This window comes from Camelus dromedarius, chromosome 20 (assembly GCF_036321535.1).
Source record: "Camelus dromedarius isolate mCamDro1 chromosome 20, mCamDro1.pat, whole genome shotgun sequence".
NCBI lineage: Eukaryota > Metazoa > Chordata > Mammalia > Artiodactyla > Camelidae > Camelus > Camelus dromedarius.
Window position 1 is genome coordinate 1,139,580 of NC_087455.1, and position 9,653 is coordinate 1,149,232.

General features: G+C 61.1%; 1 long non-coding RNA gene across 1 annotated transcript; it reads left to right on the top strand.

Moving 5' to 3' along the window:
- Positions 1-1,147: 1,147 nt before the first annotated feature.
- On the top strand, positions 1,148-5,482 carry LOC135318672 (uncharacterized). Its single transcript, XR_010376943.1, has 3 exons — positions 1,148-1,185; positions 3,853-3,940; positions 5,347-5,482. It is a non-coding gene; the product is annotated as an uncharacterized LOC135318672 (long non-coding RNA).
- Positions 5,483-9,653: the final 4,171 nt, after the last annotated feature.

The following is a 9,653-nucleotide window of genomic DNA, read 5'->3' on the forward strand; positions in this document are numbered from 1 at the left end:
TAATGAGTTGAATGGCATGGCCAGACAGCTCAGGGGGTGTGCAGGGACTCCCACTGTCCCTGCTGGCTGGCCAGGGGCACTCACCTGCTCCAGGCCCTAAGAGAAGAGGGCTGGGCAGGGGTGTGGCCTCCACTCAGGGGCCTCCAGGCCATGTACCCACCCTGCCTGGGATAACTTCAGGTAAATGCAGTCTTCAGGCAAGGCAGGTAAGGGTAGAAACTCAGAGGCCAGAGGTGTGGAATGGGGAGAACTCACTCCCAGGTACCTGGGCGGGAACCAGGCTAAGGATGTGGGAGTAACCCTCCCACCCAACACACACAAACACACACACACACACACACACACACACACACACACACACACACACAGACTGAGGGGCTACTGCCTGCCTCCTGGACCCTCCACTCACTCCCCCACCACCCTGCTCCCCGTGGCCAGGGTCTCCTCATATGTCTTTTCTGGTCAATAAACCTCGGTTCCTGGGGGAACTGGGGGTGTGGACTGATGGCGCTGCCCCACCCCCACTGAGCACTCTGTCATAATTAAGCACGCACAGCCTAATTAATTGAGTGGTCAGGATGCTAATTAGCAGCTTGATTGAGACTGGAGGAGGGTGACGGGTAACCTTGGCAGTGGGCACTCCTCCCAGCCCGAGTTCCCCAGCCTGGCCCCCACTCTGAGGCCCCCACCCTCAACACAGCCCTGGTCCCAGGGACCCTGTCTTTATGGCTCTGCTCCCTGCATCTCTTGGCCCTGACCCTGCAGCCTCTCTTGTCCCTCTCTGACTGCTCAGACAAATGGGTCCCTGGGCCCTCACCTCCCCTCAGCACCCCTGCCCAAAAGACTTGAGCTTTTCCAGTGACAGAGAGCCCACTCCCTCTGGAGACAGCCTTCCCGGGGAAGATGTGTCCTGGAGCCTCCAGCTGCTTGCCCTCACCGTGGATCCTGACTGAGAGGGCAGTGTGCCCACGCCTCGTGGCAGGGCCCTTGCCCCCTCCAGCGTCCTGGCCCATCTGTGACCACCTGGGCTCCCCTGGACTCTGGCTCTCCCTCCCTCACCCCAAGCAGCCACAGCCCCACAGGGGACCTGGACACAGCGGCCTGACAGGCAGATGACTGTGGCCAGTCCCCCATACATTTGAAGCCCATCTCTTCTGAGTGGCCCCTTCCCCGTAGGCTCATGCGGTGAGTAGAGGGGTGGCATCGTGCAGGAAGGCTGATGAAAAATGGGACAGGAAAGGCTGCGGGTGTGTGGGGAGCTGGGGTGGGGGTGGGGTGCAGGGGGTTGGGGTCCCTCCGAGAGACCTCCTACATCCTTGTCCAGCCCACAATGCCTGTGCTCTATGCAGCCAGGCCCCTTCCCCCCAAGGCAGGAGGACCACATCCCTCCTCTCCCTGAAGGAGCCAATGGGCAGGATAGGATGGCCACAGCCCTTGGAAGCCTCAGTTTCCTCAGCTGATGGGAGGCCTTCCTCCAGGGGTGTGTGTCCCACCCCTTGCGGTTCTTTGCTGATCAGCCTGATTCCATTCGGAGGAGAGAGGAGGGATGGCGAGGGGGTTATGGGGACCCCTGCCTTCGGCCCTAAGTGGGGGCCATGTAGAGTGAACGTGTGAGATGAAAGTCTCCTCCAGGCTCTTTGCTGCTCTGCGTGATGTGGGGCAGTGAAAGGGCTCCAGAGGCTGGGGTTGCAAACCAGAGGTGAAGGGTACTCAGGTTCCAACCCAAGGAGCCCGGTGGAGGCGCACGGAGACCCTGAGCAGGGCAGCGCGCACGGGGCCAGTCCAAACGTCGTAGGGGCGGGGCAGGCCGTGCGCGCGACCCTGTGGAGGCCCCAGAGCCCAGACTCCAGCGAAGGAAGGTCCTAGAGGCCCTCCTTTTGGCCCCACGTGGAGGTCGGGCACCCGCCCTCCCCTGCTTTGCCCCGGCCCAGGGGCGTCACCCGGGACGGGCGGGACTCAGCATTCCTGCTGTGGACGTGGGGAGGGGCTGAGGCGCTCTCCGGGCCCTGGCCCGTGGCCTGGCGCGGCTCCACGGCCGACAGATGGCGGCGGGCAGAGTGGGGCGACTAGGTGGAGGGGGCGTCAGATGGCGCCGCCCCGGGCCGACCCCCGCCGCCGCGGAGGAAGCCTGCTGGGGCCCTGGGCTCTGCGCATCTGGAGGGGCCGCGTGCCCGCCGCGCCGCGCGGGTGGCAGGGGAGGTGACGCGCCGAGCTGCCACCGCCGGTGCCCGGGGCTGTCCCGACGCGCGCGGGAGGGGCGAGGTGGGAACGCGCGGGCGGGCTCAGCTGTCTCCTGGCAGCTGCGCGGCAGAGGGCCGGGCCGCCGGTGCGCCTGCGCGGCCAGGGCTCCCGGGGCGGGGCGCGCGGCCGGGGCACCGGCGCCGAGGACCCCTCCAACGCCCCTCACTGCCCCTCGCGTCCCCCCCCGCCGGCTCTCGCTGCCTTTGTGCCACGGCGCCTGCCCGGGGCTGCTCCCGCCGCCCGGGTAAGCTGGTCACTCCCCACGCAGGCCCGGGGCAAGGTGGACGTAGGGTGGTATAAGGATTTGAGGTAATGGACGGGAAGTGCAAAGGGTAAGGTAGAAAATAGACGTTCTTAAAGACAAAAGCAAAAGAGACGCAGCAACAAAAAGGAGCTTCCCGTGGCCTAACTGAGCTGTCATCCCAGTCGCCCTTGTTACCCTGTCAGAAAGTGGAAAACACACCTGTTCTCCAGGGGGCTTGTCCCCACGGAGACCCCTACGCCAAGGACCGGACCGGAGCTAAAAGGGCACCCCTAAGGAAAGCTGGAAGCCAGCAAGCTGCCTGGTCGCAGCCAAGGGCATAGCTCAGGGCACACAGGGTGGGTGGGCTGGGCTCCACACAGGTCCAGGTCCCATGGAAGCTTCCAGAGGGGAAGTTGCTGCAAGGAGGGGCTCCTGGGGAGGGAACACCCAGGCTGCTCAGGGGCCATACTCTGGGCAGGGCTGCCTGGTAGCCCGGCCCACCAGCTCTGAGGAAACCCATCCCCAGCCAGGTGGCCCTGTGGGGAGGGCTGCTCTCTCAGTGAGAGGGCCTAGCACCCAGACTCGCCCTAGTGGGGTGGAGGCTGGAGCTGCCTCCAACTCCAGGCATGGCTGGTGGGCCCCAGTGGGACATGGTGGGAGTCCCAGGACAGTGGCCTTGCCCCTATGTGGTGGCTCTAGGGGTCCAAGGGAGGCAGGTCTCCCGACTCTTGCAGCCAGATGAGCACTTGTCTGTGAGCACCTGTGAGGCCCCCAGTTTGGTGGGGGGTGGGACACTGGAGGAGGTCACTGGCCAGGTGGGCAGCAGCCAGGGCAGAGCCTGGGGCTAGGGTTTTGGGAGCCCAGGGCCCACTTCCTCCCCCTAGGTGGGTGGGGCGGTGGGCTGAGGAGGCTTCCAAGAAGGAGGTGGAGGTCACAGGAACTGTCTCTCTTGTCAACAATGGAGGCCACCCTGGCGTGGAGGCCAGAGTGTGAGGGGCGCTCTCCCTGCCCAGTCCTGCGGTGAGGCCAGGACAGCTGAAGGAGATGACCCCTGCCCTCCTGGCTGCAGTGGTGGGCCCTGTGCCTGACACTGTGGACAGGGCAAAGAAGTGGGAGACGGCTGGATGCGACTCCTGGGGGCGGGGCCTGGGACTCGGGCTTGGGGGATCCCCAGGGGAACAGACCCGGAAGGCTATTCAGCCATCATGGAGGGAGAACTGTCAGGGCAGGGCAGGGGCTCAGGGCAGCAGGCACTGGGAGTGCTGCAGCCAGGGGGCCACTGTGGGCAGTGGGGTGAGGTCATTGGGTTAGGCTGCAGAAGAGTCTAGAGGGTCTTAGGACCTCATCCTGTGTCTGCTCCTGAGCAGAGTATCCTGTGGCCCATGACCACAATGGGGACACCTCAGACAAGGCTTCTGGAAGAAGAGCCCAGCCAGGAATTGTCTGACTGTCCGAGTGAGTGTGTGGGGCGGGTGGTATCCACGCTGGTGTGAGGACCTGGACAGGGCTCTGGGGTGTGGCCTTTACAACTCGCTAGAACCAGTACACTCGTATTGAAACTAACAGAATTTCATTCCAACCTGCATTTACTGTTTTCTCAAAGCAATGAAATTCAGCTCAGTGTTTTCCTAATCAAATCTATTTGACCAAAGTGAAGTATATTTATCACAAATAACACATTTTGGTGGGGATGGGGGACTCAAAGGCTGAGAAGGGACCCAGGTTCCGTCCTCTGGAGCTTCTGGTTCTATAGGGGTCCTGGACCTCGCGTGGTTAATGGGGGCCCTGTGACAGTCTCCCCTGGAGGACCTGCCACAGTGCCCCAACCGTACCAAGGTACATACTCCTGGCCCCGCCTCAGGGATCCCAAGGCCCAGGGGCAGGTCTGAAAATCTGCATTTTTACAAATACCCCAGATATCCTGCAGGGGACACCTGGCATCAGGCCAGGCATGCAGGGGGCAGGACCCTGGACAGGGGGTGTGAGGGGCAGGCTGGGCCAGAAAGGAGTGGCTACCTCACTGGGGGAGGGCATCCATGGATGAGAGGGACCCCCAAGCAGGGGCCAGGCCCAGGTGGTGGAACAGCCCAGGGGCCAAGGACCTGCCCAGAGTCTTCCTTCAGGGATTTGGGGAGGGCTACACTGGGGTAGACTGATCACGTGGCTGGATCACAAGGGCCTCAGAAGGTGGAGGGACAGTGTCCGTCCGAGAGGGATGGCTTCCTGGGGGGGTGGCATCTGAAATGACCTCACAGGTGTCCCACAACCAGGGTAGAGAAGAAGCCAGAGGCCAGCCAGGGGATGGAGAGGGCGGGGCCCTGGCCGGGGGGCTGAGTAGTGCCCCTGCCCTCCACGGTCTCTGACCTCACCCTTGCCAGCCTCCCCTGCCCTGGCCTGTGATGGCACCCTGGCCCCCTGGGCTTTTGGAAGGCATCCCCAGTGGGCCAGTCTTCCTGGCCCTCCTGCCAGGCCTTGGGCTCTGCAGAGGGAACTGGAGCTGTGGGGTTGGGTTTCAGGCCACTCCACCACGGTATGAATAATGCAGTTGGCTGAGATTGGAAGGTGACCTCAGCCCCAGGGTTGGGGGCACCCCCAGAGCCTCCTGCCTGTTCTAGCCTTTCCCCTGCCGACCAGGACACCAAGCCTGCTTGGGCATCCAGCTGGCTTCCCACCTGTACCCTGGCCTTCTTTGGCCACTAAGCTGGTGCCCCCTAGGCTGTGAGTGGGGAAGCAGCAGTGCAGCTGAGGCTGCCAGGGGCAGGCATAGGGTGTGGCAGATTGGGGATGGAGGCCTCCCTCTTCTGTGGGGAGAAGTGGAGCTTCCCCAGTGGGTCCCACAGGGCCTGATGCTTGTCTCCCAGACACAGAGGAGGGAGACGACCTGTCAGGGCCTGCGGATGGTGAGAGATGTCCCACTTCTGGACCACGAGCTCTTCCTCTGACACCTGGTAGAAAGAGTCTGAACATCAGTGTGAAACTTCCCAACCTGAGGACAAAGAGAACATCCTGAAAGTTTTGGGGGAGGGGTGGCCCAGGTCACATACAAAGGAGGATTCTGATAGGGGAGGTGCCAGAAGACAGCGGAGCGCCCCTCACAGCCAACTTCCAACCAGAATTCTGGGCTGGTTGCCCCTCGGGGTGCGTTGCAGAATCAGGGCATTTTAAGGTCTGCAAAGTCCCCAAAGGTTTGCCTTCCAGTGTCCTTTCTGGGGAAGTGAGCTGTGAGGGAAAACCAGGGAGGAGGAGGACGTGGTCCCAGGAGGAGGGAGCCTGGCACCTGAGAGAGGCGCAGGGAAGCCGCAGCGTCAGAGTCATCCCCGGACGGACAGAAGGTCCAGGGGGACGACCTGGGAAAGACCGCGGGGGCTGCAGGCTGCTGACACCCAGTGTGCAGAGAGCCACGCAGGGCAAGGATGCAGGAGAGTCCTGAGCCTCAGGTGGCAGGGGGACTGGCTCCAGGAGTCTGTAGGCTGTAGGGCACGGAGTGTCAGCCATGGACAGATCTACACGACCACAGGAATGACTGTCCAGAGACGGCTCCGACCATAGCTGGCCTTAATGGGGACTAGAGCAAGTCAAGGTGCAGGGCCGGAGACCCCCCATCCCGAGGAAGAAGGCAGTCGAGGATGGCGAAAGCTGAAAAAATCCAGAAACAGCCACGGGCACAGATTATTTGGAAGGATGGAGAACCTGACAACTGGGAGGGATGGCGAGGAGGTGAAGCAACAGGGGCACCCATTCACTGCTGAGGGAATGCAAAACGGTACAGCCGATGGTTTGGAAGGCAGTTTGGTAGTTTCTTAAAAAATTAACGTGCTCTTACCATAGGAGCCAGCAATCATGCTTCTTGTTGTTACCCAAAGCAGCTGAAAACGTATATCCCCACACAGCCTGCACATGCATGTTTACAGCAGCTTTATTCATAACTGCCAACACTTGGAAGTAACCACGATGCCCTTAAGCCGGCAGTGGATAAGCTGTGGTTCATCCAGACAATGGAAACTCGTGCTAAGAACAAGGGGGCTCTCAGGCATGAGAAGACGTGGAAGAACCTTAAATGCACATCTTGAAGTGAAAGCAACCAATCTGAAAAGATTGCCTACTGTATGGTTCCGACTGTATGACTCTGTTTTGGAAAAGGGGAAACTGTGGAGACAGTAAAAGGCTCTGTGGTCGCCGGGGGTGTGTGTGGTGGGCAGGGATGAATAAAGTGGATGCAGGAGATTTTTTGGGCAGTGAAACTCCTGTGTGACCCTGTGATTGTGGATACGTGTCATTATACATTCGTCAAACTCCTAGAATGTTCAACATCAGAAACCTAAGGTCAACTATAGGCTAATACTACTAATAATAATGTATCAGTATTGACTCATCAGTTACAACAAAGGTATCACATGAATGCAATATGTTGGGAAGGATTTGAGTGGGTACATGGGACCTGTACTTTCTGCTCATTTCTCTGTAAACAGAAAAATGCTCAAAAAAGATCTATTAATTTTATATCTATATCTATGTCTATCTATTTATCTGTCAAAGGAAACAGGAAAAAGATGGGGGATCTGGGATGGCGAGACCCGTTGGAAGAGATGGAGGGCCTGAGGGATCCACCTACCCCCAGGGGACCCACCCATCCTCCCAGCCCCCAAGACACAGGTGGGGAAGCTGGCGGCAGGTAAGACCTTATGAGGGAGGGGAAGGCAGGATGCACCCCTCCCCCGTCTCTCCCTACCTCTGGGCCCTGCTCCCCTGACAAGCTGACATTCCTTCACCACTGTTCCCAGGAGGCTCTAACTCAAGGGTGGCATCTTAACCACTGCCACACTGTCCCAGGCCCATGGACCGCCTACTGCCCACAACGGAGCCTACTGACCAGCCCCCTTGGCTCCCCAGGTCCACAGCTTACCTCTATGGGGGCAGCACTGACGGGGAAGCCCAGGGGAGGACCTGGGAGGGGCTCAGTGAGGGGAGGGCCCCAAGGCACCGCTCAGGATGGCGCCCCCAGCAGAGCCAGCTCCCCATCCAAACCCCTGCCCCATCTCGGGCCAGCTCCCTGCCCTGGAAGCACGTGGATGCCACCCCCAACTGCCAGACCCCTCACACCCCGTGACCTTCCTCCATAAGACACCGGAGCTTGCCTTTCCGCCCCTCCCTCCAGATTCAGCTTGTCGCTGCCTCTTCAGGACCTGCCTGCGCCTGGCCCCCAGCTTGCTGCCCTCTCCTGCTTCAGGACCCTGACGCAGGCAGGCCCTTGGCCCAGAACACTCCTGTCTGAGCCCCTTGGGAGGAAGGACAGGAGCCCACTTGACCTCTGGGACCTGGGCTGCGGGAAAGCTCGGCCCTCAGGGCCCCAGGGGGCCTGGTCCTCCCCTTCAGGCGACTATGGGCCCGGCCTGGAGGTGCAGATGGCCCTAAGGCCCGCACACACCCTAGTCTCTCTGCACAACACAGGGCCTCAGTGCTGACACAGGCGTCTACACTGGCCGACTATACAGCCAGGCACCAAGATGGGCAGCCAGTTCTCAGGGCTTCTGTGCCCCCTGGCTCCTCTGCCCCGTCTCTGCTCCAGGTGATGTGGGGTGGGGCTCTCCCCACAAGCTCCCCCCACAACTGCCACATGTTGTTCTGCATTAGTGGCTGGGGCTGCCTGCTGCGTGCCTCCCGTCACTGCGCAGGTGCCTAGTGGGCTTATTGGCTGATGTCCTCCAGGTCCTACCTGCCTGAATCCAATCCCTGGCCTGTGGGCAGTGCCTCCTCAATCCGTGAGGGAGGGTGCGGCCGCTTAGGCGACCGCGGTGATGGTGGGGTGCGGGGGTGAACCCCACTGCCCACTGTCCTCCCAGTTCCCACAGCCTCTCCCGGGAGACCCCAACCTCCAGCAGAGACTAGCAGGCCCAAGGTCAGCCGTCTGTGTATTGACAGCGTCTGTCCACCCAGGGCTGGAGGGTGAGGGTGGGGGATGGGCATACGCCGCTCAATAAGGCCCATCTTGTGAGACAATAAATTTGGCCGTTGATCCAGCAGGCAGACGTCGATAAATGAACGGTTAATATAAACATTGTCCTTCCCAAATTAATCCGGGTGCAGGGGTTAGGGCACAGGGCAAGCTGGAGGTTGAAATATGGGGAGAAGGCAGGACAGGGACAGGTCTGACCAGGCTGGCCTGTGGGAGGGGAGTCGGGGCATCTCTGCAGGGAGGGTGTGGGGTCTCCTTCTGTCCTCAGTGGGGTCCCAAGCAGCTGCTTGTCTGGTGTTTGGAGGGCAGCCAAATTTAGCACATAAAAACCCAAGAGGCCCAGTCACATTCAGATTTCAGGTCAACAGCTTAATCTGAGATGAAGTGTGCCCACGCTTGACCTGGGGACTACTTACACTAAAACGTATTCATCACCTACGGAGAATGTGCTTGTCCCTGTGCTTTAGCAGAAGACCCTGGCGAGAAGGGGAGGACAGGAGAAGCAGGAGGGAAGCTCTGTGCCTGCTGAGCCTGGCAGGGCCCATGCCACCCCCAGCCCCAGGGCCCAGTCGTCCCCACCAGCCTCCAAGGCGATGAGCAGCCAGGCACCCAGGGTCTGGGAGCCGGCCCCGGGCATGAGCACTGCAGGAACTCGGTCCTGGAGGACTGCTGTAATCATGGTCCAGCCCAGCTGTGACCTGACACCCCTAGGTGACCCTCAGCAGTGTGGCCCCCGCTTCCCCACACAAAGGGAGCAGGGAGGGTTCTTGGGGACTGCTTCCTGTGGGGGCGCAGGTGCTGGACATCGGCCACCTTTGCAGTGGGTTCCTCCGCAGTGGGGCCTTGAGTACCTGGGGGGCTCAGGCTCCTCCAGCAGCCATGAGTCCCCAGTCCATGCTGGGCACCGCCCAGTGAGAGTCCTATAAATAAATAAACCTCATCATATAAATAAACTCCAGCTTGCCAGGCAATCCTGACCCAGGGGCAGCTGCTGGGCCCGGCCAGGCCACCACCCGCACCCAGGCCTCCTGAGGTCTGGCTGGCCTCCCACGCACCCTGTAGCCCAGGCGGGTCAGCCTCAGGGCCCCTGTGGTGGCCGTGAGAGGGCTGTTAACGGCCAGCCTGCCCCTGACTCCTCAAGGCCCAGGTGCGGGCTCTGGCCGCCAGCCGGGGCTGGGCTGTGGTGCTGGGGGTCGTGCTGCTGGGCCTCCTGGC